This window comes from Macaca fascicularis, chromosome 13 (assembly GCF_037993035.2).
Source record: "Macaca fascicularis isolate 582-1 chromosome 13, T2T-MFA8v1.1".
In the NCBI taxonomy this organism is placed as follows: Eukaryota; Metazoa; Chordata; class Mammalia; order Primates; family Cercopithecidae; genus Macaca; species Macaca fascicularis.
Genome location: NC_088387.1, coordinates 11,130,314 through 11,136,313, shown reverse-complemented (window position 1 = coordinate 11,136,313; position 6,000 = coordinate 11,130,314). Strand labels below are relative to the sequence as shown.

At 49.2% G+C, this 6,000-nt stretch overlaps 1 protein-coding gene across 2 annotated transcripts in view; it reads left to right on the top strand.

Annotated features, from left to right (window-relative positions):
* The first annotated feature begins 308 nt into the window (after positions 1 to 308).
* Positions 309 to 6,000, top strand: part of ST6GAL2 (ST6 beta-galactoside alpha-2,6-sialyltransferase 2) — an 85,911-nt gene continuing 80,219 nt past the window's right edge. Inside the window, exon 1 of one of the 2 annotated variants that reach the window (XM_015433351.4) lies at positions 309 to 577. The gene's annotated coding sequence lies outside the window, so the exon portion shown is untranslated. Of the gene's footprint in view, positions 578 to 651; positions 1,013 to 6,000 lie in introns of those variants that run through there. The other variant, XM_005575199.4, reaches the window with a different exon arrangement.

The following is a 6,000-nucleotide window of genomic DNA, read 5'->3' as shown; positions in this document are numbered from 1 at the left end:
GGGTGGGGCACCCAATGCCAGGAGCGCGCGCGGAGAGCCACGTTGAAGTTCAGAGGAGAGTATTTACCAGCAAACAAAGGGCGGCGCGGTTCGGGGTCCTAAGACCAGCTGCAGCCGCCTCTAGAAAACGCAAGGGCCGCAGTGACAAATAGACATTCCGCACGCGACCAGACGGACACTCGATCTGCACCTCCCCGCGGCCCCGCCCGCAGGCTCCAGCTGCCCGGCCCGCAGCCGCCCACTGGCTCCCGAGGCGGCTTCACCACGTGTCCTGCAGGCCGCTACCCCAGGAACTTTCCGTCCCTCTTGGGGTTGGGGACTGGCAGTGGGGAAGGGCGGGCAGGTGGGGGTCTCCAGGGAGCACCGTTACAGGACTTGGCGAGCGACCCTTTCCAAATGGAAGGTGGCCCGCTCCCAAGTCCATCCCAGATCCTTAGAGAAGCTCCGGGAGCAAGGGCCAGGCAGCAGCTCGGAGCCTGGCTGAGAGAGAGGAACAAAGGGAGCGAGCGAGCTGGGGAGGATGCTGCGCTTCCCTGCGCCCCACCCAGCCGGCTGCCAGGCGCTGCCAGGAGCGCAGGTAGCCCGGCCTTCGGCGCTGGCGGAGGGAGGGTTGGAAAGGGTACATAAAGACTCACTTCCGCCGGGGCAGGCGCCCGGACTCCCTCCCCGCCGCCCACAGCCTGTGCGCATTCCTGCATCCCTGCCGCCGCCCGGGACCCGAGTGCCCCGGGGGTGTCCAGGCGCGGTGCCAGGCGGGTACTGTGCAGGTAACCCTCGGAAGAACTAGGGCTGGATGGAGGCGGCGGCCGGGGAGAAACACGCCTTTTTAGGCAGCCGTGCTGCCCCGCACCGCCCCACGCAGCCCAAGTCTGCAATCACTCTCCGCGAGAAGCAGGGATCCGCGCGCAGCCAGGGAGCGCCCCGCCTGCGCTCGCCGGCGGGCCGAGCTGCCGGGCCGGGGGCGCGGGGAGGGGGCAGCCCAACTTCCCAGTGCGCGGCTCCCGCCCGCTAGGTGAGCCTGGAGCTGGGAGGATGAAAGGGATGGCAAAGAGGGAGGGGGCTCTGGGGCGAGCGGAGGGGGCTAGCGGAGCTCGGGGGCGGGGCGCGGCGCAGCCTCGGTGCGGGGGCCGGGAGCCGCCGCCTCTCCCCGGGGCTCGGGGCCGCGGTTCCTCTAGCCGCGGGAGCCGCCGCCGCGTTGCCCGAAACAATGAGGCGTGCGGCGCGGGGCTGAGCGCAGCCCCCCGCCGGCTTTGAGGCCGAGCCACCCGCTGTGCCCAGCCGCCCGCGCTTGCAGCTGCCGCCGGCGTGGAGCAGCTCTGGCTCCGGAGAGGTGATCCCGCAGGCCGCCCGGGACCGGAGCGCGGGGCAGCTGGAAGACCCCGGAGTGGGAGGAGGAGGACTCGAGGACGACTCCAGCCGCACACTAGCCTTTTGCAGCCCCCAAGTTCGGCGGCGTGAGTCGGGAGCCCCCGGCTGGGGTCCCAGCTCTAGCGGGCGTCAGTGTGAGTGTGGGAGCGCGTGGCGCGCGCACCCGAGCGGCTGCTGGGGAATAAAATGTGACACGCACGCCTCGGACTCCAGTGCCGCGCGGCCAGGGGGAGCGCCGAGCACCACGGTGTCGTGCGCTTCGAGGCGCGGTTTAGGCAGAAAGCTGGTAAGAGAGGGCACTGGCTGAGGGTGGGCGACACCTTCCTCGGTGGCTCTGCAGCCTGCGCGCTGCTCTGCGCGGAGTTACACTTCCCGTTTAGGGGCCAGACCCGTGTGTGGGGAATATTGAAGGTGGTTTGGGGAGAAGCAGGAAATTCTGGAGAAGCGAACAGGAGGACGCCTTGCACTTTGGGGAAGGGCGGATTCAGTTGTGCCCCTGTGGCTCAGTAACGGTGATCTTTTATTTTTGGCTCTGGAAGGGAGTGAAGATTTTTGTCTTTCTTCAGCACAAAACTGCACTTCTTAAAGGTTAAAGTGTGTTCTGTTGATTTCTGGTTCTCTGTAGCTATAATGTTAGGGGTAGTAGGGATCTTTAGAATCCTAAATACCCGAGTGTTAATTCTTATGTAGTTGGCAGGCGGCAAACTCCGCTTTTGGGTTTACTTTCCGCGGTGTACAGAGTGGATATTTGATGCATTCTTTGGAGTAGGGAGTGTGACGTCCATCTCATTCGGATTTGCCGGTTCTGTGTTGGGGGACGGAACTCATGGCTCTCGCAAGTGCTGCCTTCCAAAGAGCTGAATAGCTGTGTTTGGAGAAGCTGTGCTTTCCAGGAATTTAAATGAGACTTTTTGTGATTGCCTTCCAGGTCTCTCCTCCTAGTACCATATTTGTTTTGTCAGGCTGAACTTTCAAAGCTGTTTTGTAATCTGAGAAGCACTTTTGGGGGGAAAGTAATGCTTGGCTGGATTTTTGTGAACTTATTGTTATTGGACATGCGAAAAATTTGGCGAGAGGCAAACCATATTTGGTTGAAATCATTGTCTTTTGCACCACTGCCCTTCTGACCATAAAGGGACATGCTGGCCCTCCTCGCCGCAGACTGCCTGCTTGGGTGAGGGGATCTTTGGTGGACGGGCAGCACATTTTGTATTTAGAGAACTTTCTGCACACTTGAAAAACCGCATGCTGGTTACTTTGATGCTTCAATTTTTTGAAATTCTGATCAACATTTTTTGCCAACTTGAAATATAATTTATGACTAAGGAAGAATTCCAGTAAAGGGAAGTGCTCTCTCTCTATATATATATATGATGTATATGTATATACATACACATAGGATGATATATATATACACACACACACATATATATATCATCCTGTTGCTGCAAATTTAAGGTTAAACTTCTGAAAACTCTGAAAATTTAGGGTTAAAACTTCTTTTAAAAGGAAAAATGATGAGTGGCCTTGAACCAGTTTTTACCTACTCCCCTTCCCCCATTATTTTTCTGGAACTGACAACCAAAATTTTTATAGCACATGAGGAATTGTATACTAACGCATTAAAAGAAACTATTGGCAAAGGTAAATGGATATTGTGCTCAAAACTGATGAAACCTTAAAATCATAGGTGAAGTGCCTTGAATTTTACTGCGAAGTTAAAAAGGTACTCAGACTTTTTGCAATTCTCTCTCCGATTGTTACTTCAATAGGTATAAATTATAGCATCTAACCTTTTTGCTTGATGCTGTGAAAGCTTCTGCAGTTTTGAGTTAAATCTCTTGTAGAGATTGTGATAGGAGTCACCGCTTTATATGGAGTACTGAGCCCCACAGTTCAGAGAGGTTTTGGATGGATACTCTTGGAAAGAGGTCAGAGCAAGGCCCAACATTTGTTGAGTTTGCTATGTGGTGCACACGATCTAGGAAGCAAGGATACAAAATTGAGGATATTTAGACTAGAGGATTCAAGGTTGAGACCATTTAACATTTGAAAATATGTGAATGATTTGTTATGCAGCAGAGGGCAATTATCTGTGTTGAGTTTCTGATGAGGATAATTAAGAGGGAAAAGGTTTACTCTGTGGGGTGAAGACATAAGTTGAGTCTAGAGTGTTGTAGCCAATCCAGCCAGCAAAGATTGGTTAAACAGTGGAAGGACTGCTGAAAAAATTCCTGTACGTGCTTATTTCTGGAGGTTCCATCTCCTAACCCCGAGCTTCTCCTCTTTCTGAGATGACTTAAGTGTGTGAGGCTCTGTTCTATTGCTTATACTGATACTGATTGAAATTTTACCCTCCAGGTTTAGAATTTATCCAAGCATTTCTCAAGTGCTTAAATCTTTTCTGAAATGACAAACTCATTTCTAGGCTTCTGCCCCTCCTGCTTAGGTAAATAAATGATAGGTTCCTTTCCAAAAACTTGGAGATATTTGTCCTCTGGGAAGCTCTTAATTAATTTGCAGATTTGCTACCTCATTGGTGAGACTTTGAATAAAAATATCTTATGCATGATAATAAGGACAGTCTTTGTTAATGCATTTGTTCTTAAAGAATATTGTGTTATTCCTGATCGATTGAGTTTTTTCTTCTCCTGGATTTTCTGTAATAAGATCTTAAAATTTAATTGATTTAAAATTTAATCTTAAATTAAATTAAGTACTTAATTCAACATGCGTAAATATCTAAGGGAATTAGATAGTACCCTCATGGCAGGTGTATGTTAAGGTTTGATTTTCTAAGCATTGAAACCTGAAAGCCCATCCCTTTAAAAAAAATGGGATGAAATTCCCAAATGACTATAAAAGTAATAATTGCATATAATTATATACTAATTTTGGAAAGTGGAAGGGAAACACAGGTGCATATTTGCACAGAAATTTTCAATGTTCTTACACCAATTGTTGATGCCAGTGCCAAACACTGAATGGGCTGTGGATGACCAGGCACCGTTAGTCAATTACCACATTTTCAGTTTAATATGGCTACCATTTTCCCGAAAGCTCTCCTTCCAACTTTTGAGAAATTTGTTTCTAAATGTTACCAAGTACACAGTGCAAAGATATCAGTGTTAGAGAAACACGGATTTATTATGCCCTTTCTAAAATTTGAAGTTTTCCCTTACTTGGTCCCAGCCACCTCCCACCCCTCCCATGGGATTGATAGGGGAACGGTTGCAATTCAGAATACTTGGAATCTACCTAGTCCACAGGTGAAATACATTTAAAGGGGATGAAGTATGACCTGGGCAGTCCTAAGGCTTTGCGGGAGTTGGTGATCTGGTCCAGCCCCAGCATTGGTCCTAGCCCTGGTAAAAGCAGGGTCCCAGCAGTTGTGGGACTATTATCTTCACTTGGCCACCTGCAGGTTCCTGATTATCCCACAGTAGCCAGTGCCTACTGGTTGGTTGGGGGAATTGTTCTGTGCATGGAACTGACATCAGAGGCATGCTGCCCACTATGGGGGACTTCTATCTGTACAGAACTGTTGTGTGCCCTGCTGGCTTCTGCTGCCCTCTGTGGTCTTGTCTAGGGAAGAAGTCCAAATTGAAGGCAGGCGGTGGCTTCACAAAGCTAGAAGCATGTGAAGTCTAGTTTTGTAGTTTTGCACTGGACTTTCTTAGAGAGCTAAGGAAAGCTATTGGCCGGTGCTCCTGCAGTGACCAGCACTGGAGAAAGACAGCCTTATCAGAGCTCAGTTTCCAGGGCTGGAAACGGAAGGCTGACATGAAATCCTTTCCAACATGTCTTCTGGTGTGAGATTCCACAAAATTGATCATTGTAAGTTTTGGCATACTTAAAAGCTAATTCCTCTGCAACCCCAGGAGATAGGAGTAATTCAAAGAATAATAGTAGTAACTAATTTGCACTTATGAGGTACCACATCCTGCCATTTGCTTTGCACAGATTATCAAAGTGCACTTTAGCCACAATCCTGGGAGGTATCATTACGCCTATTTTACAGACGAGAAGACTGAACCTCAGAAAGGTCAAGTGCCTTGGCAGAGCTGGGATTTGAACCTGTGTCTCAGTGTCCAAAACCCATGCTGTTAGACTGAGATCCACTCAACAGAGGAAAACAAGAATGACAACTCCTGCCATTGTGTGGGGTCAGAGACCAACTATAAGTTTCATGTCCTCAAACCAGGCTGAGCCTGCTGAATGGGGAAAATTGTATACAATGGAAGAGGATGTCAGGGAACCCATGTATACAGAAAGCATGTGTTCATCAGAACCTGGAAGCAGAAAAAGGTTTAAGCTGCAACTTAAAAATGGACTATGAAATGTGGAATATCCAGGCGGTCAATATTAGAATGAGATTTGGGCTGATATGAAGCATGTCATATCAAGTGAAATTTCCAAGGAAAAATTTAGGCTAAGATTCAAGAAAATGATCCATCTGCTTTGAGTTACTGGGTTGGTAAGGAGAGCAAGCTCAAAAAGTAGTCTCCTGGTGCATTTAGAAATACATTGGCTAAAGCATTAGAGAATACACTGTAAAGAAAAATTCTACAATGTCTTGATTATAAGCCCTTGTTTTCAGAAGTTTATAATTCACACATTAAATTCTACTCT